The 24,613-nt window shown below is 47.0% G+C and overlaps 1 protein-coding gene across 3 annotated transcripts in view; it reads left to right on the forward strand.

Moving 5' to 3' along the window:
• LOC122934329 (gastrula zinc finger protein XlCGF57.1-like) overlaps positions 1-24,613 on the forward strand; it is a 114,259-nt gene that overhangs the window by 11,591 nt on the left and 78,055 nt on the right. The gene's annotated exons all lie outside the window — the stretch shown is intronic.

Consider the following 24,613-nt stretch of genomic DNA (forward strand, 5'->3'; position numbering starts at 1 on the left):
AACTTCACTGGCTTTGTTTTCTCAGAGATATCAGTACCTCCTCTCATACCAAAGAGGTGAATAATTGTTACAAAACACACATCTTCACAGACACTCTTTTAGAAACAAAGATTCTCCTAATGAGAAATATATATAATATACTGGATACATGTTGTCTTCATAACATATAACAGTATAATATATATTTTATGTCCTACTGATTGTCTTATGCTAAGGACTAAGGCTCATTAAATGAATACATGAATATTATATATTTTGCTTCATTAATAAATGCCTAATTGTATAGGTAATTATCACCAGCTGCATAGAGCTTATCTTTACCCCCCTGTCATAAATTTTAAAGTAGATAAGAATGCCTCTTCTCAGACTGGTACATTCATGAGAAGAATAACACTAAAAAGTAGAAACCTTCGTGTGACCTTACTTTGGCCTTCTCAAGACATACAAAATTGTAACTATAGTCGAGCATGGCTCTTAAAGGTAATGAACCTCCATCTTGACTAAAAATGAATTGGATATCAATGTATTTACCTATGAAAAGGCACGACAAGGCTGGGCGACGACTATGTGATTCTGCGCCCAGCCTCCTGTATTTGTATTAAACGTTAAAGAGGACCTTTCATGGGTCCATACTTTATTAACTAAGTAGCAGGACATGTAGGGCATACATGGGGGATGTCCCTGCACTTACTATTATTTCTGGGCGCAGCTCTGTTGCGCCGCTGTGGCCCACGTTACATTCTCCAGCGCTGTATGCTAAGTAACAGCATCGGAACACCAGGGAGGAGACATCAGCTTCTCTCCCTGGGCGTTCCTTCTTCCTGGCGTCACAAAAAGCTCACTTTCTCCCTGGCTGTGACGTTCTGCGCTGCGATTGGACAGCGTTACAGCCAGGGGCGCAGTGTGCCCTCCCCTCCTCCGCCCGTCTCTCTCATTTGTGGCAGCGGTGGCACAGGGGGAGGGAGGGAGAGAGTGACTCCTTCTCCCCTGCGCTGCTAAGGGAACATGGCGCGCACTGATAGCAGCGCGCTCATGTTCTGTGATACTAGGCTGTGCAGTAGCGCATTCTAGTATGGAAAAATGTCAAATCTCGGTATCGAGGTCAATACCGAACATAAGTATTGAATGGGTATTGAAAATTTGATGCCCGAAACAACCCTAGTACCTACCCACCAGACCACTATATGGTCGACAAGCCTCTGAGCAATAGAGAGGAACAGTTATCCCTAGAAGCAGAGCTAACCAATTTCATTCAAAAGGAGGTCCTGCTCCCAGTTCCCGAAAACCAGTAACTGTAGGGGCATCTTTCAGACTTATTATACATCTGAGGGGTCTGAAGAAGTGCCTGTCTTAAGAGAACATCAAATCAACGTTAAATCTGCTTCCTCAACATTGTTACATGGCGACAATAGATTTGCAAGACGGATACTATCATGTACCCATTTTCAGAGACCGTCAAAAATTTCTTAGGGCAGCAGTATTTATGAGAGGCCGCCTCTGTCCCTTTCAATTTCAGGCGCTCCCCGTTGGCCTGTCATCAGCTCCCAGAATTTTCACAAAGGTAATAGCAAAGATAACCAGTCATCTCATCTCCATCTGCAAGGCATTCTTATTATCCCATACTTAGATGACTTTCTGATAGCAGCAGAATCAGAGAATCAGCTTGTAGTACATCTAGATCTCGTTCAAATAACCTTCTCAGGCCTGGGGTGGATTATAAATCTTAAGAAATCCAACCTGGTTCCAGCGCAGCAAAAGGTCTTTTTGGGAGTTCTTCTCGACTCTCGTTTGCTAATGTCCTTCCTCCCAGAAGAGAAGCAGTTATCCCTTCAACTATAAAGGTAAATCAGTTTTGCGGTCTAAAAACCTCTACTATCAGGAATGTCATGACAGTCTTGGGAATTTTGACATCCTCAATTCCTGCAGTAAGATGGGCAAAAAGCCACACCAGGATTCTGCAGGCCTTTCTTCTAGCAGCTTGGGATGGCAACAGAAGCTCTCTGGACAAAAAGATTTCCATTCTAGCGTATGTAAAGCACTCCTGGTCTTCTGGCGTCAAGAGAATGTACTAGTGGTGACTACAGATGCCAGCAGTCGAGGCTGGGGAGACCATGCGGGAGACTTAGTAGTCCAAGGAATCTGGGACGATTCCATAGCAATCGCCACATCAAACCTAAGAGAACTTAGGGCAGTTCACGAAGTTCTTCTAGCCTTACACTCAAAGACCTCTCTCGATCATATAAAAATCCTATCAGACAATACGACAGTTGCTTATTTAAACAGGCAAGGGGGTACCCGAAGCAAATCTCTGGCAGCAACATCAAGAAGAATTTTTCTTTTTGCGGAAAAACACCTATCCTCCCTAACAGCTGTGCATCTCAAAGGAGACAGCAATGGGATGGCCGACTTCCCCAGCCGTCAGACTCTGAGAGCGAGAATGGACTCTATATGCCAGCGTTTTTCTTCAGATTACCAAGTAGCGGGTTCCAGTCCTGGATTTATTCGCAGATCGGATGAACAGGAGGGTCCAAAGATTCTGTTGCCTGGCTCCCCTGGGGGTGTCCAGAGATAGTGGACGCCCTATCCCGTCCTTGGCCAAGGGGTCTGTTGTATGCATTCCCCCCATTCAACCTGATTCCGAGAACCCTGATAAAAGTGGCGGAAGAGGGCGCACTAGTCATTACAATCGCTGCCTGTTGGCCCAAGAGGGTCTGGTTTCCCCTCTTAGGCCCCTTGCAGACGAGTGTGTCTGGATGTGTTGTATCTGCGTTCAATGAAAACTGAGCAGGTTCGCAGGCAAAGTCATTCAGTTTTGCCTGCGTTCGCGTTCAGTTGTTATCGCACTGATGCAATGCATTTCGCATGCGCGTGATAAAAAACTGAATGTGATACCCAGATCCAAACCCAGACTTCTTCACTGAAGTTTGGGTTTGGTGTTCTATAGATTTTATTATTTTCCATTATAACATGGTTATAATGGAAAATAATAGCATTCTTTAAAGGGTTTCTACCACCACATTTTGACCTAATTAGCGATCTGCTAGTGTCTGCTGTACCTAACCATGCTATTGTAATACTTTTCTCTGCAGCGGTTACCCTAAAAAACAAACTTTTATTGCTGTGCAAGTGAGCCTCTACAGTCGTGGCCAAAAGTTTTGAGAATGACACAAATATTAGTTTTCACAAAGTTTGCTGCTAAACTGCTTTTAGATCTTTGTTTCAGTTGTTTCTGTGATGTAGTGAAATATAATTACACGCACTTCATACGTTTCAAAGGCTTTTATCGACAATTACAGGACATTTATGCAAAGAGTCAGTATTTGCAGTGTTGGCCCTTCTTTTTCAGGACCTCTGCAATTCGACTGGGCATGCTCTCAATCAACTTCTGGGCCAATTCCTGACTGATAGCAACCCATTCTTTCATAATCACTTCTTGGAGTTTGTCAGAATTAGTGGGTTTTTGTTTGTCCACCCGCCTCTTGAGGATTGACCACAAGTTCTCAATGGGATTAAGATCTGGGGAGTTTCCAAGCCATGGACCCAAAATGTCAACGTTTTGGTCCCCGAGCCACTTAGTTATCACTTTTGCCTTATGGCATGGTGCTCCATCGTGCTGGAAAATGCATTGTTCTTCACCAAACTGTTGTTGGATTGTTGGAAGAAGTTGCTGTTGTAGGGTGTTTTGGTACCATTCTTTATTCATGGCTGTGTTTTTGGGCAAAACTGTGAGAGAGCCCACTCCGTTGGATGACAAGCAACCCCACACATGAATGGTCTCAGGATGCTTTACTGTTGGCATGACACAGGACTGATGGTAGCGCTCACCTTTTCTTCTCTGGACAAGCCTTTTTCCTGATGCCCCAAACAATCGGAAAGAGGCTTCATCTGAGAATATGACTTTGCCCCAGTCCTCAGCAGTCCATTCACCATATTTTCTGCAGAAGATCAATCTTTCCCTGATGTTTTTTTTGGAGAAAAGTGGCTTCTTTGCTGCCCTTCTTGACACCAGGCCATCTTCCAAAAGTCTTCGCCTCACTGTGCATGCAGATGCGCTCACACTTGCCTGCTTCCATTCCTGAGCAAGCTCTGCACTGGTGGCACTCCGATCCTGCAGCTGAATCCTCTTTAGGAGACGATCCTGGCGCTTGCTGGACTTTCTTGGACGCCCTGAAGCCTTCTTAACAAGAATTGAACCTCTTTCTTTGAAGTTCTTGATGATCCTATAAATTTTTGATTGAGGTGCAATCTTAGTAGCCACATAATCCTTGCCTGTGAAGCCATTTTTATGCAACGCAATGATTGCTGCACGCGTCTCTTTGCTGGTCACCATGGTTAACAATGGAAGAACAATGATTTCAAGCATCACCCTCCTTTTAACATGTCAAGTCTGCCATTTTAACCCAATCAGCCTGACATAATGATCTCCAGCCTTGTGCTCGTCAACATTCTCACCTGAGTTAACAAGACGATTACTGAAATGATCTCAGCAGGTCCTTTAATGACAGCAATGAAATGCAGTGGAAAGTTTTTTTGGGGATTAAGTTAATTTTCATGGCAAAGAAGGACTATACAATTCATCTGATCACTCTTCATAACATTCTGGAGTATATGCAAATTGCTATTATAAAAACTTAAGCAGCAACTTTTCCAATTTCCAATATTTATGTAATTCTCAAAACTTTTGGCCACGACTGTAGGTGCTATGGGGGCATCTTTTCAGCACCTAGAGGCTCCGTCTACTCACCATGTCTGCCGCCCAGCTCGTCCCTCCAGCCTGCCCATCTCCTCTAGATTGACAGCCTCCATCGCGGCCGAATTCTCGTTCCTGCGCCGTGTGCGTCTGTATTCGGCGCAGTGACTGTCGGACGCTCCCTGCGCCCGGCATCTCCACTGCGCCGATGGCGTCAGAGTGCTTCCAGGAACAGACGAAGTCCGGCCTCAAGCAGTGGAGATGCGCAGGCGCGGTGGAGATGTCGGCGCAGGGAGCAGTCTGACGGTCACTGCGCCTGCGCTGAATACAGACACACACGGCGCAGGCGCGAGAATTCGGCCTCGATGGAGGCTGTCAATCTAGAGGAGATGAGCGGGCTGGAGGGACGAGCTGAGCGGCAGACATGGTGAGTAGACGGAACTTCTAGGTGCTGAAAAGACGCCCCCATAGCACCTAGAGGCTCATTTGCATAGCAATAAAAAGGTAACCGCTGCAGAGAAAGGTATTACAATAGCATGGTTAGGTACAGCAGACACTAGCAGATCGCTAGTGTCAGACAGCTAATTAGGTTAAAATGTGGTGGTAGAAACCCTTTAATACAGAATGCTAAGTATAATGTCCATAGAGGGTTAAAAAAATAATTAAAAAATTACTCACCTCATTCACTTGATCGCGCAGCCGTTATCTTCTTCTTGCAGGACCTGCAAAAGGACCTGCGCTGACGTCATTGCGCTCACACGTGGTGAGCATGGTGACGTCAGTGCAGGTCCTTTTGCAGAAGAAAGAAGAAGATAACGGCTGCGCGATCAAGTGGATGAGGTGATGTGTATGGACATTATACTTAGCATTCTGTATTAAAGAATGCTATTATTTTCTATTATAACCATGTTATAATGGAAAATATTAAAGTAAATGGACTTTAATGGGGTCCTGGGGCTCATCCCTATTTATTACCATCATCTTCATAGCAACCATCCGTGCAAATCGCATTGCAATTGCACGTGCTTGCGGATCTAATGCGATTTTCATGCAGCCCCATTCACTTCTATGGGGCCTGCGTTGCATTAAAAACATCGCTCATGTACACAGTTTCATTGAAATGAATGGGTCCAGATTCCGTGCGGTTTTCACATCACGCATTGCACCCGCACGGAAACATCGCTCGCGTGAAAGGGGTCTTACTCAGCCTATCTGCAGGAATTTCCTGGATTCTTCTACTTCAGCAGGGGCCAGTACTCCATCCGGGGGTCTCTCAACTAAAGTTGACGGCCTGGAGATTGAACGCCAAAATTTGAGGAAGAAAGGGCTTTCTGACCCTGTAATCTTCACCTTACTGAAAAGCAGAAAAATTATAACTTCAAAAATCTGTCAGAACGTGAAAAGCTTTCCTTTTGTTTTCCAGTTACAAGATCCAACAAAGTTCCTTACTCAATATTCCTGTCATTCTGGACTTCCTCCAGGCAGGTTTGAACAAAGGTCTTAAGCCGTCCACTCTTAGGCATCTTTCAGACGAACGATACCGATTAGGTCCGGATGCATTCAGGGTGCTGTGAGGATTCGCCCTGGTAGGCAGGGTAAGCGGACGCAGAACAGAGGCAAAAGAAACAGTTTGTTAAACAAAACTTCAGTGTTTAGTCACAGATGAGAAAAAAACTAAGCAACATTGACAGTCTTAGTGTTCGTTCACACAAAGGAAAGTCTAAAGCACAAAAACAGTCACCTTGTTAGCAGGTTCCTTCAGCGTCCACAACAGGCTTTAGGGGGCCTGTTTCCCCGCATGCGTCTCTCAGACCAAGACAGAGACCTTGATTCTAAGCCGATTTAAAGGACAGCCAGGTGCTGCCAAATCCTGGACCGACACTTAAACTCTGGTCCGATATTTAACCTCACCTGGCTGGAAATCTGCCCAGCCGCCCATGTTGGGAGGAAAGTACCTGCCTTCCCAAACGAATCCCCTTGCTATGTCACATACCCCCCTTTTTTGTTCAACCCTACGGGGTTGAACACACGCCAGACAGTGTACGCAGGACAGGGCATCCGGGTTTCCCTGTAACCGGCCTGCCCTGTATTCTACCGTGAACTTTAAAGTTTTGCAAGGACAAGAACCATCTGGTGACCCAAGCATTCCTCTCTTTGGCCTAGCTCATCCTCTTCAGAGGGGAGTGGTCAGTTACCAGATGGAACTTTCTCCCCAACAGATAATAGCGGAGAGACTAGAGTGTCCACTTCATGGCCAGGCACTCTCTCTCCACTATACTGTACCGGGTCTCGGCTGGAGTTAGCTTACGGCTGAGGATGACAATGGGATGCTCCTCCCCGTTGACTTCCTGAGACAGTACAGCACCGAGGCCCACTTCGGAGGTATCGGTTTGTACTATAAACTCCCTTTTGAAGTCAGGCGTCGCCGAAACCGGGGACCTACACAGGGCTGACTTCAAAGAGGAGAAAGCCTCTTCCGCCTGGTCATTCTAGCGGACCATCACGCACTTCTGTCCCTTCAAGAGCCCTGTCAATGGAGCTGCTAAAGTGGCAAAATGGGGAACAAACCTCATATAATAGCCCACCATTCCCAAGAATGACTTTACTTGCCTAGAGGTGACAGGTCGGGGCCAATTCCTTATGTTGTTTACTTGTGGTTTGATGACTCCGCACCCAATGACATACCCTAGGTATTTGGTCTCCTCTAACCCTATCGCACATTTTTGGGGGTTAGCAGTTAGACTAGCCTTTCGAAGGGAGTCCACTACGGCCTGTACTTTGGGCATGTGACTTTCCCTGTCAGTACTGTGTATGGCAATATCATCCTGGTAAGCCAAGGCGTATCGCCGATGTGGACGAAGCACAATGTCCATTAGATGTTAAAAAATGGCAGGGGTGCCATGCAGACCGAAGAGTAACACCTTATATTGGTACAGCCCCTCTGGTGTAATGAAGGCAGTTTTCTCTTTGGCAGCCTCCGTCAAGGGTATCTGCCAGTACCCTTTGGTGAGGTCCAAAACAGAAAAATACTGGGCTTGGCCTAACCTTTCAATAAGCTCATCCACCCGACGCATCGGATATGCATCGAATTTAGATATTTCGTTCAGCTTACGAAAATAGTTACAAAACCCTAACGTCCCGTTCGGCTTGGGTATTAACACTATAGGACTGGCCCACTCACTTTTAGACTCCTCGATGACATCTAGCCGCAGCATGAGCTGCACTTCATTCGAGATGGCTTGTCGCCGAGCCCCGGGTACCCGGTATGGCTTTAACCTGACTTTTGCCTGAGGCTCAGTGATAATGTCATGCTGGATTGCGGAATTGCATCCAGGGAGGTCCGAGAACACATCCGTGTTCTGACTAATGAACTCCCTGGTCTCCTGAACCTGTTTAGAGGAGAGGCTGTCAGCAATTTTTACTGTGGCAACCGCTTCCCTTGCCTCAGACATAAGAGCTGGAACCTCTTCCCCTAGAAAACCCGGCTGCGGGCTGTCTTCAGTACAGGTCTCCCTATCTTTCCAAGGTTTAAGTAAATTAACATGGTAAACCTGCTCCAGCTTCCGCCGCCCTGGCTGGTGTACCTTGTAATTTACCTCTCCAACTTTCTCGAGTACCTCGTAGGGCCCCTGCCACTTAGCCAGGAACTTACTGTCCACGGTTGCTACCAGAACCAAAACCCGATCACCGGGGTTAAAGTTCCGGACCCGAGCCTGTCGATTTATAGATCAGACTCTGGGATCGCTGAGCGGCCTCCATATGCTCCCTGACAAGAGGCAAAACGGTCTCTATCCGCTGTTGCATCTTGATTACATACTCCAAGACACTTTTATGCAGAGTAGGTTGCTGATCCCACACCTCTTTGGCCACGTTCAACAGACCACGAGGATGTCTGCCATAAAGCAATTCGAAGAGCGAGAACCCAGTAGAGGCCTGGGGTACCTCTCGCCCCCAGCGAACATGAGAGAGGGCAGAAGAAGATCCCAATCCTTCCCATCTTTAGACACCACCCACTTTAACTACTTTAGTTTTGGTAAACCTTTCCAACAGACCGTCCATTTGCAGATTGTACACGGACCTTGGACATAAAATGAGTCCCCTGGTCAGTCAGAACCTCTTTAGGTTGCCCCACTCGGGAGAACAACTCCATTAGCTCCTTAGCTATAAGCTTCGCCGATGTATGTCGCAGTGGCACCGCCTCCGGGTAAAGAGTGGCGTAGTCCAGGACGACCAAGATGTGTTTGTGTCCTCTAGCGGACTTCTGTAGTGGGCCTACGAGGTCCATAGCGATTCGCTCAAACGGCACCTCGATGATCAGGAGAGGTACCAAGGGACTGCGGAAAAGGTGCTGGGGGGCTAGTTGCCTGGCAGGTCAGGCAAGACTTAAAGAATTCTTCCACCTCCCTAAACACACTGGGCCAGTAAAACCGTTGTAGTATCCGGTCCTGCGTCTTCTGCATTCCCAGATGACCCCCGAGAACATGCTGGTGGGCTAACTCTAATACGAGTTTGCGATAAGCCTGGGGCGCCACCAACTGTTCAATGGATTCACCTTGCAGCTGGTTTACCCGGTATAACATACCCTGATGAACCACAAAACAGGGGTACACTGACTCTGCCCCTGGTTGTTGTGGTTCACCATCTACTATTAATACATTTTCCCAGGCTCGGGATAGGGTTGGGTCCCGGTGTTGAGCAGTACCAAAATTATCCCCGGAGACATTAAGGTCTGCCAGCTCAGGACCCGGCGGCAAGTCCTCCGTGTCTCCCACCATCACACTTAGCGGGGTTGTATCCCCATCTTCCACCGAAGTGGCGGTCACTCCTACCGCTGGCCCTTCAGACTCAGGTTCCAAGGGTTTTGGTCTCCCTCCTGAGCCGAGCCACTCTTCTAGGGTTACCCCTGTCACATGGGTATCAGTCACTCTCGTAGTAGGCCACAGTGTAGGGAAGTCTCTCCCTATTATAAGTTCATAGTGTAGACTGGTGGTGACTCGTGGGTCCACCTTCCGGCAACCTTAGATAGAGACGCCATAGCAGTGGGGTAGTCTTTTAGGTCTCCATGAATACACATGACCACAATTTTTCGGCCAGTATACTCAGTGGTCCACACCAGGGTCACCAGACTCCCTGAGTCCAACAGAGCCCCTGCTGGAGTGTCTCCCACCGCCACCTAGCACAGGTGATTCAGAGTCTCTGGGGCACCCGCTGCACACAGCTTCCTAGCATATAACGACTGGTGGAAGCAATAGTTAGTGTCCAAAGGTTCCACCTGACGTGGACAGACAGCTCGTACATGGCCAGGCTCCCGACGACACCGCCAGCAGACTATCGGAGCCGGGTCCACAGGGGGCACATCCTGGGTGGGTTCAAATTGCCGGGTCAGGGGTGGAGAGTTGCGGGTTTTGACTACCCCCCCCCCCCTAAAAGAACCCCCCCCTGTAGATTCTGGGTAACCTCATAGTGCTCCACCAGGTCGACCATCTCGAGAGCATTACCCGGAGAGACCTGGCCGCTCCATTGCTGGAGAGGGAGTGGCAAAGCCCTACAGAACATATCAGCCACCAGACGGTCTAGCATAGCAGTGGGGCTCAACACATCACTGACTTAAACCCCCACTGATGCACCAACTGTGCCCAGACCCACGCATTCATCCCAGTCTTGCCAGAATCTCACCCTTGACTCTCTGGTAGTCGGCCACTTGGTCGTCCGGCAAGTCGAAATACACCTGCTGGGAATCAGATGTCAGGAACGGAGCGATGACCTCAGCCCACTGATCTCGGGGTAGATTCTCCCTTGTGGCCACCTTCTCATACATCGCCAGATACGTTTCAGCGTCATCTGATGGTGTCATCTTTGGGATCGCCTCACGGACCGCCTTCTGGACATCATGGACACTCGGGGACGCTCCTGCCATCTGTAAAGCCATCACGTGCTGTAACAGCAGCTGGTTTGTTTCTTGCTGGTGTTGATTAGCCTCCATGAGAGCTTTTATTACAGCCTCCATTTTGTCACGTGACACAGGATTAAATTTAGCTGGTTTAATCCAGGACATCCAGCCGTACCCGAAAAAAATATTTGGGCGTTTACGCCATCCTCACTGTGTGTGCCCGCTCCAAGCCACCAATTGTGAGGATTCGCCCTGGTAGGCAGGGTAAGCGGACGCAGAACAGAGGCAAAAGAAACTGTTTGTAAAACAAAACTTCAGTGTTTATTCACACAGGAGAAAAAAACAAAGCAACATTGACCGTCTTAGTGTTTGTTCTCACAAAGGAAAGTCCAAAGCACAAAAACGGTCACCTTGTTAGCAGGTTCCTTTAGCGTCCACAACAGGCTTTAGGGGGCCTGTTTCCCCATGTGCGGCTCTCAGCCCTCTACTATGGCACCATGCCTCAGATCCCAAGACGGAGACCTTGATTCTGATCCGAGCTGCCTATTTAAAGGACAGCCAGGTGCTGCCAAAACCCGGACCGGCACTCTGGTATTTGACCTCACCTGGCTGAAAATCAGCCCAGCCGCCCATGTTGGGAGGAAAATACCTGCCTTCCTAAACGAATCCCTTTGCTATGTCACAGTGCGTTCAGCAAAACTCGCACCATTATGCAAGCAAGTTCATTCAGTTTTGTCTGCGATTGCATTCAGTTTTTTCCGCGCGAGTGCAATGCGTTTTGATGCATTTTTCATGCGCGTGATAAAAAACTGAAGGTTTACAAACAACATCTCTTAACAACCATCAGTGAAAAACGCAATGCATCCGCACCTGCTTGCGGATGCAATGCGTTTTTCACTGAAGCCCCATTTACTTCTATGGGGTCAGGGCTGCGTGAAAAACTCAGAATATAGAACATGCTGTGTTTTTCACGCAACGCAGAACTGATGCGTGAAAAAAACGCTCATGTACACCGACCCATTGAAATGAATGGGTCAGGATTCAGTGTGGGTGCTATGCTTTCACGTCACGCATTGCACCCGCGCAGAAAACTCTCTTGTGTGAAAGGGGCCTTAAAGTACAAGTCTCGGCCTTAGCAGCTTTCCTAGACACAAGCTTGTTAGACCATCCTCTGAGGCTGAGATCACACGGGCGAGATTTCCGTGTGGGTGCAATGCGGGAGGTGAACGCATTGCACCCACACTGAATCCGGCACCATTCATTTCAATGGGGCTGTGTACATGAGCGGTTTTTTTTTCACGCATCACTTCTGCAATGCTTTAAAATCGCAGCATGCTCTATATTCTTCGTCCTTCTACGCAGGACAGGCCCCATAGAAGTGAATGGGGCTGCGTGAAAAACGCATTGCATCCGCAAGCAAGTGCGGATGCGGTGCGATTTTCACACATGGTTGCTAGGTGACAGTCTATTCACTGTATTATTTTCCCTTATAACATGGTTATAAGGGAAAATAATAGCATTCTGAATACAGAATGCATAGTAAAATAGCGCTGGAGGGGTTAAAAAAAATAAAAAAATTAACTCACCTTCTCCTCTTGATCGCGTAGTTCCCATTCTCTTCTTTACTTCTTTAATGATGAATTACCGGCTAGGACCTGTGGTGACATCAGATCACATGCTCCATCACCGGAGGAGAAGGTGAGTTAATTTTTTTTAACCCCTCCAGCGCTATTTTACTATGCATTCTGTATTCAGAATGCTATTATTTTCCCTTATAACCATGTTATAAGGGAAAATAATAACATCTACACAACACCAAACCCAAACCTGAACTTCTGTGAAGAAGTTCCGGTCTGGGTACCACAGTCGGTTTTTTATCACGCGCATGCAAAACACATTGCACCCGCGTGATAAAAATTGAACATCGGAACGCAATCGCAGTCAAAACTGACTGCAATTGCGTACCTAATCGCGCGGGTTTGCCGCAATACACCGGGAAGCATCCGGACCTAATCCGGACACGCCTGTGTGAACCCAGCCTGAGCAGACGATTTATTAAAGGGGCAATCAGAGACTCCCCCAGATTACACTCTACCATCCCACCTTGGGACTTGAACAAAGTCCTTACAGTACTGATGGACACTCTGTTTGGGCCTATTGAAGACATTTCTCTCAAGCTCCTGACCTTAAAGACCACCTTCCTTCTGGCCATAGCAACAAGAAGAGTAGGGGAAATACAGGCCTTCTTTTGCCGTCCTCCTTATCTCAGGATCCTGGATGACAGAATAATCTTAAAGCATTGTCCATCCTTTCTCCAAAAGGTGCACCACAATGATATGCAACTGACAATACTGGCTAATCCGTCAAGATGATGTTAAAAACTGTGACTTTAGCCACTGTATTCCAGTCAGGAACACATTGGAGCCCTTTGCACCACCGTCAAGGTATCTCAGTGTGGCATGGGTCCTACCACTAGACTACCTATGGTGTGTGAACACGGTCTGAAAGGTGCTAAGATCCAACTCACAGCCAAGCTCCCACATACCTCCATAGTGAGATCACTCATACAATGGAAGAAAGGATAAGGCTGAAGCCCCATCTATAACATGTGACACAGGCTACCAGGTGCACCAGAATGTTACCAACAATGTTACCAGTTTATAACATCAGCTTGAGGGATTAGCCAGTATTGTCAGTTGCATATCATTATGGTGAACCTTTTGCAGTGATTTATGTATTTTTATATTTTCATCCACACATTATTCCATCTTGTGTAGGAAGCTCTTGTGGTACATGTGGTCCGCTGCCGTCACCCTCCATTGTATGTATTTTTTGCTGGGGATTGCCATTAGCAACACATCACATGCGGAGGAATTGCTCCCCCGGTTATAAACACGCCACAGTGTTTGGGGTTTTTGAGCATTTCCTCCCATTTAGGCCACTTTATTTTAGTGATTTTTCTGGATCCAGATTTCACTGTAATCAGGAGATAGTTTTGCCATCCTTCTGCCTATCACCTTCGACAGATTTAGAAAGGCGTTTTCAAAGCCTGGATGTGAGACGTTGTTTGCTTACTTACTTAAAAGTCTGGGAGAAGATTAGGAAGTCGCATCACCTCCTTCTTCAGTTTCAGGGGCCTAACAAGGGTCAAGCAGCCAGTAAGGCCACCATTGCAAGATGGATTAAACAGACGATTTCTCCTTGTCATGCTCAGAGGAAACCAGATCCTCCAGAGGGTCTCAAGGCCCATTTAATGCGGGTTGTGTCGCCCTCTTGGGCAGAAAATGCTGCCATCTCGATTGAACAAATCTGTAGAGCGGCTGTGTGGGCAAACCCAATGACTTCTTTTCAACCATTATAAATTAAATGTCAAATTTAAATAGTATTGGAACGGCACTCAAACATATGGGTTCATGCAAAGAACCAGTATAGTATGGTAAAATAGTGCAATTTAATAAAACATAAAAGCATACATACACATAATAGTGGGATGGATGAGGTAATAGGTAAATAGACTCATAAAGTCCATACAATGCAAGTTGTTGAGGGGAGTTAATAATGTCCCATATTTGTGCAAACACTGTCCAAGTAATGAATAGGAAAAATCTATAGGAAAAAATCGATAGCATGTGTTGCGTTCTTTGCTTGATTTGCTGGGATCCGCCCCAGCAACTAACAGACAAATATATAAGGTCTTGGACTCTTGAATATGAACAAAAAAAAACCACTGAGGAAGAAATGGGGATCTATTTCGAAAACGCATCTGGGATCGATGGGATATTCATAAAGAGTCCGAAATTTGAAGCATGGCCATGCAATACTGAAAGAGACCTAGGAAATTATCATCTGAAATGAATGTAAGCAAACCAACTGGTGGTCGATTTTATTAACGGCTGGCTACTGATAATAATCCATGATCACAAGATCGAAGCTTCACCACGATTTCAGCCACGATTGACAGAGTCTGTATCATACGAAAGAGAAAGAAAAAGAAACGGCTCATCTCGAGATAATTGAAGCGATCTTACGGAGATCCGATTTTATGACGTCAGTTAAGCAATTACACCTTGGCATTTGACTAAACCGACACCGAGGTAAGCGCTCTTACACGTGGGACGCCACAGAGCTGCGCAAAAGTGAGTACCATACTCATCACAGTTGAAGACTTTTTGCTATCGATTTTTTCCTATCGATTTTTCCTATTCATTACTTGGACAGTGTTCGCAATCGATTTTCCAGAAATTATTCGCACAAATATGGGACATTATTAATTCCTCTCAACAACTTGCATTGTATGGACTTTATATGAGTCAATTTACCTATTACCTCATCCATTCCACTATTATGCGGATGTATGCTTTTATGTATTTTATGTTTTATTAAATTGCACTATTTTACCATACTATACTGGTCCAATACTATTTAAATTTTACTGTTTTGAAGGGGTGATTCTATTTTGGACATTGGCACCAATCCGTGTATCTAGTGAGTGAGCCGTCCCATTTCTATTCATAAATTAAATGTCATTCATACCCAGGATTTATCATTTGGGCGCAGAATTCTTTATGCAGTGATTCCAACCTAATTAAACTCCTCTGTTATTCCTCCTGTCAGTGCCATTGGGAAGAGGGGGGGGGGGGGGGGGCGGCGGGAAAAAGGGTAAATTGCTCTTATCGGTAATTGGATTTTCTAATAGCCTCCCCAATGGCACTGGGGGCATTTCCCATCCTTAATTCGTTTTTTTTCCCTTGGATTTATAATTGTGTGTTTACTCTTGTATTCCAGTTGGATTAATATTATTTTGTTTTGCATAACTACCGTGTACTCTATTATTTACTCACTTAGGTAAATAATGTTTTTTTATTACTGTAGGGGTGCATCAGGGGGACTTCAAATGTTACATGGCAACTTAAAATTGACCCAGTGAAATCTTCCCTCTAAAATTCATATGTTGCTCCTTCCCTTTTGTGCCCTGCCATGTGCCCATACAGCAGTTTACGACCACATATGGGCTGTTTCTGTAAACTGAATAATCATATAATAAATATTGAAGTTTATTTTGCTGTTAACCCTAGCTGTGTTGCAGGAAAAAATTGATTAACATAAAAAATCAGCAAAAAAAATAAAATATGGAAATTACTTTCATTTTCTTTTAAGCTGTTGTGGAACACCTCAAGGGTCAGCAAAGTTTGTAACACCAGTTTTGAATAATGTGAGGGGTTTAGTTTCTAAAATGGGGTAAAATATGGGTGATTTCTAATATGTAAGCACCTCAAAATCACTTTATTTAGGGATTAAAAAAGCATTTTTGGAAATTTTCTTGAAAATTTGAAAAATTTGTTCTAAAATTTTAAACTTTCTCACGTCCTAAAAAAATAAAATGACATTTACAAAATGATGCCAACATAAAGTAGACATATAGGGAATGTTGACTGATAACTATTTTACCAGTTTTGTTTGTTTTTTAAGTAGAGAAATTCAAATGTAGAAAATTTAGCATTTTTCAAAATTTTCAGTAAATTTTTATTTATTTTTTTATAAGTAGGGATGAGCGAACCCGAACTGTATAGTTCGGGTTCGTACCGAATTTTGGGGTATTCGTGACACAGACCCGAACCCGGCGCTTTTTGAAAGGCTGCAAAGCAGCCAATCAACAAGCGTCATACTACTTGCCCCAAGAGGCCATCACAGCCATGCCTACTATTGGCATGGCTGTGATTGGCCAGTGCAGCATGTGACCCAGCCTCTATTTAAGCTGGAGTCACGTAGCGCCGCACGTCACTCTGCTCTGATCAGTGTAGGGATAGGATGCAGCTGCTGCTGTTAGGGCGAGATTAGGCAGTGATTAACTCTTCCAAAACACTTAATGAAGTGATCGATCTACAGCTGTGAATCATTCAACCTCTGCTATTAAATGCTCACTGTTTTTAGGCTGCCCAGAGTGTTTTTCTGTCACTTTTTTCTGGGGTGATCGGCGGCCATTTTGTGGCTTGTGGTGCGCCAGCACAAGCTGCCACCAAGTACATTTAACCAATAGTGTTTCTTTTTTTTTTTGCTATATCCTATATCAGGGGCTTGGCTGTGCTTACTATTTTATTGAGGGGTGAAATACAATTGCCAAAATAGCAGTACCCTAAATCTGGTGTTTCAGCTGTGGCCAGCCAATTGTAATACTGTCTACTGTCTGGCAAAGGATATTTTTTTTTTCTGGGTTGAAATACAATTCCCAAATTAGCAATTCCCTAAATCAGTGGTTTCCCACTGTAGCAGGCCAAGTTTAAAACTATCCATAAAAGGGTATATTACATTGAAGGTGCTGATAGGGTCATCCTCAATAACTTCACACGCTACCGTGCATCTCCAAGTCTAATTCTGTCCGTAAACGTATACCTGTCATCCAGGGCCTAAATACTAGGCCTTCAATTTATATTCAGCTAAATCTGTGGTTACTGCTGTGCCTGTATTAGTGTAATGCGGTACCTAAATAGATAGCCAGATAGTGTTAGGTGCCTGTAAAAAAAAGGCCTGAATTTGAATTCAATATATTGGGCCAAATAATTTTTTTCTTATTGTTGTGAACGGTAACAATGAGGAAAACATCTAGTAAGGGACGCGGACGCGGACATGGTCGTGGTGGTGTTAGTGGACCCTCTGTTCTGGGAGAGGACATGGCTGTTCTGCCACAGCCACATGTCCTAGTGTACCAACTACCTCAGGTCCCAGTAGACGCCAGAATTTACAGCGATATTTGGTGGGGCCCAATGCCGTTCTAAGGATGGTAAGGCCTGAGCAGGTACAGGCATTAGTCAATTGGGTGGCCGACAGTGGATCCAGCACGTTCACATTATCTCCCACCGAGTCTTCTGCAGAAAGCTCACAGATGGCGCCTGAAAACCAAGCCCATCAGTCTGTCACATCACCCCCATGCATACCAGGGAAACTGTCTGAGCCTCAAGTTATGCAGCAGTCTCTTATGCTGTTTGAAGACTCTGCTGGCAGGGTTTCCCAAGGGCATCCACCTAGCCCTCCCCCAGCAGTGGAAGACATAGAATGCACTGACGCACAACCACGTATGTTTCCTGATGATGAGGACATGGGAATACCACCTCAGCATGTCTCTGATGATGACGAAACACAGGTGCCAACTGCTGCGTCTTTCTGCAGTGTGCAGACTGAACAGGAGGTCAGGGAGGAAGACTGGGTGGAAGACGATGCAGGGGACGATGAGGTCCTAGACCCCACATGGAATGAAGGTCATGCCACTGACTTTCAGAGTTCGGAGGAAGAGGCAGTGGTGAGACCGAGCCAACAGCGTAGCAAAAGAGGGAGCAGTGGGCAAAAGCAGAACACCCGTGGCCAAGAGACTCCGCCATCTGGGACCAAGCACCCCAAAGGCAGCTTCAAGGAGTTCCCTGGCGTGGCAGTTCTTCAAACAATGTGCTGACGACAAGACCCGAGTGGTTTGCACGCTGTGCCATCAGAGCCTGAAGCGAGGCGTTAACGTTCTGAACCTTAGCACAACCTGCATGACCAGGCACCTGCATGCAAAGCGTGAACTGCAGTGGAGTAAACACCTTAAAAACAAGGAAGTCACTCAGGCTCCCCCTGCTACCTCTTCTGCTGCTGCCGCCTCGGCCTCTTCTGCTGCTGCCGCCTCGGCCTCTTCCTCCGCCTCTGGAGGAACGTTGGCACCTGCCGCCCAGCAAACAGAGGATGTACCACCAACACCACCACCTCTGTCACCAAGCATCTCAACCATGTCACACGGCAGCGTTCAGCTCTCCATCTCACAAACATTTGAGAGAAAGCGTAAATTCCCACCTAGCCACCCTCGATCCCTGGCCCTGAATGCCAGCATTTCTAAACTACTGGCCTATGAAATGCTGTCATTCAGGCTGGTGGACACAGACAGCTTCAAACAGCTCATGTCGCATGCTGTCCCACAGTATGTTGTTCCCAGCCGCCACTACTTCTCCAAGAGAGCCGTGCCTTCCCTGCACAACCAAGTATCCGATAAAATCAAGTGTGCACTGCGCAACGCATCTGTGGCAAGGTCCACCTAACCACAGATACGTGGACTAGTAAGCACGGCCAGTGACGCTATATCTCCCTAACTGCACACTGGGTAAATGTAGTGGCGGCTGGGCCCCAGGCGGAGAGCTGTTTGGCGCACGTCCTTCCGCCGCCAAGGATCGCAGGGCAACATTTTTTGCCTCCTGTAGCCTCCTCCTCCTACTCGGCTTCCTCCTCCTCTTCTTCCACCTGCTCAACCAGTCAGCCACACACCTTCACCACCAACTTCAGCACAGCCCGGGGTAAACGTCAGCAGGCCATTCTGAAACTCATATGTTTGGGGGACAGGTCCCACACCACACAGGAGTTGTGGCGGGGTATAGAACAACAGACCGACGAGTGGTTGCTGCCGGTGAGCCTCAAGCCCGGCCTGGTGGTGTGCCATAATGGGCGAAATCTCGTTGCAGCTGTGGGACTAGCCGGTTTGACGCACATCCCTTGCCTGGCGCATGTGCTGAATTTGGTGGTGCAGAAGTTCATTCACAACTACCCCGACATGTCAGAGCTGCTGCATAAAGTGCGGGCCGTCTGTGCGCGCTTCCGGCGTTCACATCCTGCCGCTGCTCGCCTGTCTGCGCTACAGCGTAACTTCGGCCTTCCCGCTCACCGCCTCATATGCGACGTGCCCACCAGGTGGAACTCCACCTTGCACATGCTGGACAGACTGTGCGAGCAGCAGCAGGCCATAGTGGAGTTTCAGCTGCAGCATGCACGGGTCAGTCGCACTGCGGAACTGCACCACTTCACCACCAATGACTGGGCCTCCATGCGAGACCTGTGTGCCCTGTTGCGCTGTTTCGAGTACTCCACCAACATGGCCAGTGGCGATGACGCCGTTATCAGCTTTACAATACCACTTCTATGTCTCCTTGAGAAAACACTTAGGGCGATGATGGAAGAGGAGGTGGCCCAGGAGGAGGAGGAGGAGGAAGAGGGGTCATTTTTAGCACTTTCAGGCCAGTCTCTTAGAAGTGACTCAGAGGGAGGTTTTTTGCAACAGCAGAGGCCAGGTACAAATGTGGCCAGCCAGGGCCCACTACTGGAGGAGGAGGAGGAGGTGGAGGAGGATGAGGATGAAGCATGTTCACAGCGGGGTGGCACCCAACGCAGCTCGGGCCCATCACTGGTGCGTGGCTGGGGGGAAACGCAGGACGATAACGATACGCCTCCCACAGAGGACAGCTTGTCCTTACCTCTGGGCAGCCTGGCACACATGAGCGACTACATGCTGCAGTGCCTGCGCAACGACAGCAGAGTTGCCACATTTTAACGTGTGCGGACTACTGGGTTGCCACCCTGCTGGATCCCCGGTACAAAGACAATGTGCCCACCTTACTTCCTGCACTGGAGCGTGATAGGAAGATGTGTGAGTACAAGCGCATGTTGGTAGACGCGCTACTGAGAGCATTCACAAATGTCACAGGGGAACAAGTGGAAGCCCAAGGCGAAGGCAGAGGAGGAGCAAGAGGTCGCCAACGCAGCTGTGTCATGGCCAGCTCCTCTGAGGGCAGGGTTAGCATGGCAGAGATGTGGAAAAGTTTTGTCACCACGCCACAGCTAACTGCACCACCACCTGATACGGAACGTGTTAGCAGGAGGCAACATTTCACTAACATGGTGGAACAGTACGTGTGCACACCCCTCCACGTACTGACTGATGGTTTGGCCCCATTCAACTTCTGGGTCTCCAAATTGTCCATGTGGCCAGAGCTAGCCTTTTAGGCCTTCGAGGTGCTGGCCTACCCGGCAGCCAGCGTTTTGTCTGAACGTGTATTCAGCACGGCAGGGGGCATCATTACAGACAAACGCAGCCGCCTGTCTACAGCCAATGTGGACAAGCTGACGTTCATAAAAATGAACCAAGCATGGATCCCACAGGACCTGTCCATCCCTTGTGCAGATTAGACATTTATAACTACCTCCCCTTAACCATATATTATTGTACTCCAGGGCACTTCCTCATTCAATCCTTTTTTTTATTTTTATTTTACCATTATATTGCGGGACAACCCAAAGTTGAATGAACCTCTCCTCTGTCTGGGTGCCGGGGCCTAAAAATATCTGACAGTGGCCTGTTCCAGTGGTGGGTGACGTGAAGCCTGATTCTCTGCTATGACATGAAGCCTGATTCTCTGCTATGACATGAAGCCTGATTCTCTGCTATGACATGAAGCCTGATTCTCTGCTATGACTTGAAGCCTGATTCTCTGCTATGACTTGAAGCCTGATTCTCTGCTATGACTTGAAGCCTGATTCTGTGCTATGACTTGAAGCCTGATTCTGTGCTATGACTTGAAGCCTGATTCTGTGCTATGACTTGAAGCCTGATTCTGTGCTATGACTTGAAGCCTGATTCTGTGCTATGACTTGAAGCCTGATTCAGTGCTATGACTTGAAGCCTGATTCTGTGCTATGACTTGAAGCCTGATTCTGTGCTATGACTTGAAGCCTGATTCTCTGCTATGACTTGAAGCCTGATTCTCTGCTATGACTTGAAGCCTGATTCTCTGCTATGACTTGAAGCCTGATTCTCTGCTATGACTTGAAGCCTGATTCTCTGCTATGACTTGAAGCCTGATTCTCTGCTATGACTTGAAGCCTGATTCTCTGCTATGACATGAAGCCTGTTTCTCTGCTATGGACCTCTCTCCTCTGTCTGGGTGCCGGGGCCTAAATATCTGACAATGGCCTGTTCCAGTGGTGGGTGATGTGAAGCCTGATTCTCTGCTATGACATGAAGCCTGATTCTCTGCTATGACATGAAGCCTGATTCTCTGCTATGACATGAAGCCTGATTCTCTGCTATGACATGAAGCCTGATTCTCTGCTATAACATGAAGCCTGATTCTCTGCTATGACATGAAGCCTGATTCTCTGCTATGACATGAAGCCTGATTCTCTGCTATGACATAAAGCCTGAATCTCTGCTACGGGACCTCTCTCCTCTGTCTGTGTGCCGGGGCCTAAAAATATCTGACAGTGGCCTGTTCCACTGGTGGGTGACGTGAAGCCTGATTCTCTGCTATGACATGAAGCCTGATTCTCTGCAATGGGACCTCTCTCCTCTGTCTGGGTGCCGGGGCCTAAATATCTGACAATGGCCTGTTCCAGTGGTGGGTGACGTGAAGCCTGATTCTCTGCTATGACATGAAGCCTGATTCTCTGCTATGACATGAAGCCTGATTCTCTGCTATGACATGAAGCCTGATTCTCTGCTATGACATGAAGCCTGATTCTCTGCTATGACATGAAGCCTGATTCTCTGCTATGACATGAAGCCTGATTCTCTGCTATGACATGAAGCCTGATTCTCTGCTATGACATAAAGCCTGAATCTCTGCTACGGGACCTCTCTCCTCTGTCTGTGTGCCGGGGCCTAAAAATATCTGACAGTGGCCTGTTCCACTGGTGGGTGACGTGAAGCCTGATTCTCTGCTATGACATGAAGCCTGATTCTCTGCAATGGGACCTCTCTCCTCTGTCTGGGTGCCGGGGCCTAAATATCTGACAATGGCCTGTTCCAGTGGTGGGTGACGTAAAGCCTGATTCTCTGCTATGACATGAAGCTTGATTCTCTGCTATGACATGAAGCCTGATTCTCTGCTATGACATGAAGCCTGATTCTCTGCTATGACATGAAGCCTGATTCTCTGCTATGACATGAAGCCTGATTCTCTGCTATGACATGAAGCCTGATTCTCTGCTATGGGACCTCTCTCCTCTGTCTGGGTGTCGGGGCCTAAATATCTGACAGTGGCCTGTTCCAGTGGTGGGTGACATGAAGCCTGATTCTCTGCCATGAGACCTCTCTCCAATTGATATTGGTTAATTTTAATTTATTTTATTTTTATTTTAATTAATTTCCCTATCCACATTTGTTTGCAGGGGATTTACCTACATTTTGCTGCCTTTTGCAGCCCTCTAGCCCTTTCCTGGGCTATTTTACAGCCTTTTTAGTGCCGAAAAGTTCGGGTCCCCATTGACTTCGGGACGAAGTTCGGGTCGAGTTCAGATCCCGAACCTGAACATCTAGGTGTTCGCTGAACTCTTTTTAAAAGTTAAAGAAAAAAATATTGACCCAATTTTGCCGCTAACATGAAGTACAATGTGTCACCAAAAAACAGTCTCAGAATCGGTTAGAAAAGTAAAACTATTCTAAAGTTATTACCACATAAAGTGACACATGTCCGATTTGCCGGAAGGTGAAAACTGCCTGGAGGTTCATTTGCATATAATAAAACATAATTTTCTCAGCAGTGCGGGCACATATCAACATGGGACTAACACAGATGCCTTCAGCTGCCAAGCGCACATGTACCAGGTCAGCCGGTGTCACAGGTGCCAATCTGCTAACAGATGCCCTTTATTCTTGTGATTCCATCTGATAGGACGAGGGCAGTCTGAGCTCTAGATCTATGAAGTGATCTACCAGATTACAGCTTTAGGCCGAATGCACACGGCCGTGGAATCCCGGCCTGGCATCCTGCTGAGAGCAGGAGCGCATGGCGTCATTGGTTGCTATGACGCTGTGCGCTTCATGCCGCCGCTGCACTACAGTAATACACTCTGATCTCTACAAGCCATGGAAAGAAGCCTGATCAGTAGGTTCTAGTATGCTAGTTTCATGCAAAGCTTGTTCTGTGTACAGACTTCTGCCTGACTTCTAGATTGGACCCTTTGCTGCTTGACCTGACCCTTGCCTGATCTCTATTCTGTTCCTGAGCTGCTTGCCCTGACAATGGACCATTTATCGGACTGCATGTGTTCTGCCTTTCCTGACCCCGTGGGTCACCAGTCACTTCAAGTGCAGCAGCCTAGTGGTTCCCCTGCAACAAAGTCCAGATCCCTTTACAGGGGATAAAGTGGAGGGAAGGTGGGCAGTACAGTCAGGTCCATAAATATTGGGAAATTGACACAATTCTAACATTTTTGGCTCTATACACCACCACAATGGATTTGAATTGAAACAAACAAGATGTGCTTTACCTGCAGACTGTCAGCTTTAATTTGAGGGTATTTACATCCAAATCAGGTGAACGGTGTAGGAATTACAACAGTTTGCATATGTGCCTCCTACTTGTTAAGGGACCAAAAGTAATGGGACTGAATAATAATCATAAATCAAACTTTCACTTTTTAATACTTGGTTGCAAATCCTTTGCATTCAATTACAGCCTGAAGTCTGGAACGCATAGACATCACCAGACGCTGGGTTTCATCCCTGGTGATGCTCTGCCAGGCCTCTACTGCAACTGTCTTCAGTTCCTGCTTGTTCTTGGGGCATTTTCCCTTCAGCAAGTGAAATGCAGGCTCAATCGGATTCAGGTCAGGTGATTGACTTGGCCATAGCATAACATTCCACTTCTTTCCCTTAAAAAACTCTTTGGTTGCTTTTGCAGTATGCTCTGGGTCATTGTCCATCTGCACTGTGAAGCGCCGTCCAATGAGTTCTGAAGCATTTGGCTGAATATGAGCAGATAATATTGCCCAAAACACTTCAGAATTCATCCTGCTGCTTTTGTCAGCAGTCACATCATCAATAAATACAAGAGAAAGGTGGGGCCCCAAATCCTGAAATATATGGACTAGCATTCTGACAACTTTGTAGGCACGGACAACGGTTGCAACCACAGCAGCTGAGTGTAGAATGCCACATTATATGTCTTTAGCCTTTCCATTGTAAGCTGCTATACGAGTGTATTACTGTAGTGCAGCGGTGGCATGAAGCGCACGGCGTCATAGCAACCAATGACGTTGTGCGCTCCTGCTCTCAGCAGGATGCCAGGTCGGGATACCACGGACCGCTCACGGCCGTGTTCCACGGACCGCTCACGGCCGTGTTCCACGGCCGTGTGCATTCGGCCTTATACAGGAATTACCGCTGTGACCTGTAATTGTTTATAGTGGTAATATGAAGGTGAGACAGGCTTTGACCTGAAACATAGAGGAACTGCCTTGAT

Source organism: Bufo gargarizans, chromosome 4 (genome assembly GCF_014858855.1).
Source record: "Bufo gargarizans isolate SCDJY-AF-19 chromosome 4, ASM1485885v1, whole genome shotgun sequence".
NCBI classification, from domain to species: domain Eukaryota; kingdom Metazoa; phylum Chordata; class Amphibia; order Anura; family Bufonidae; genus Bufo; species Bufo gargarizans.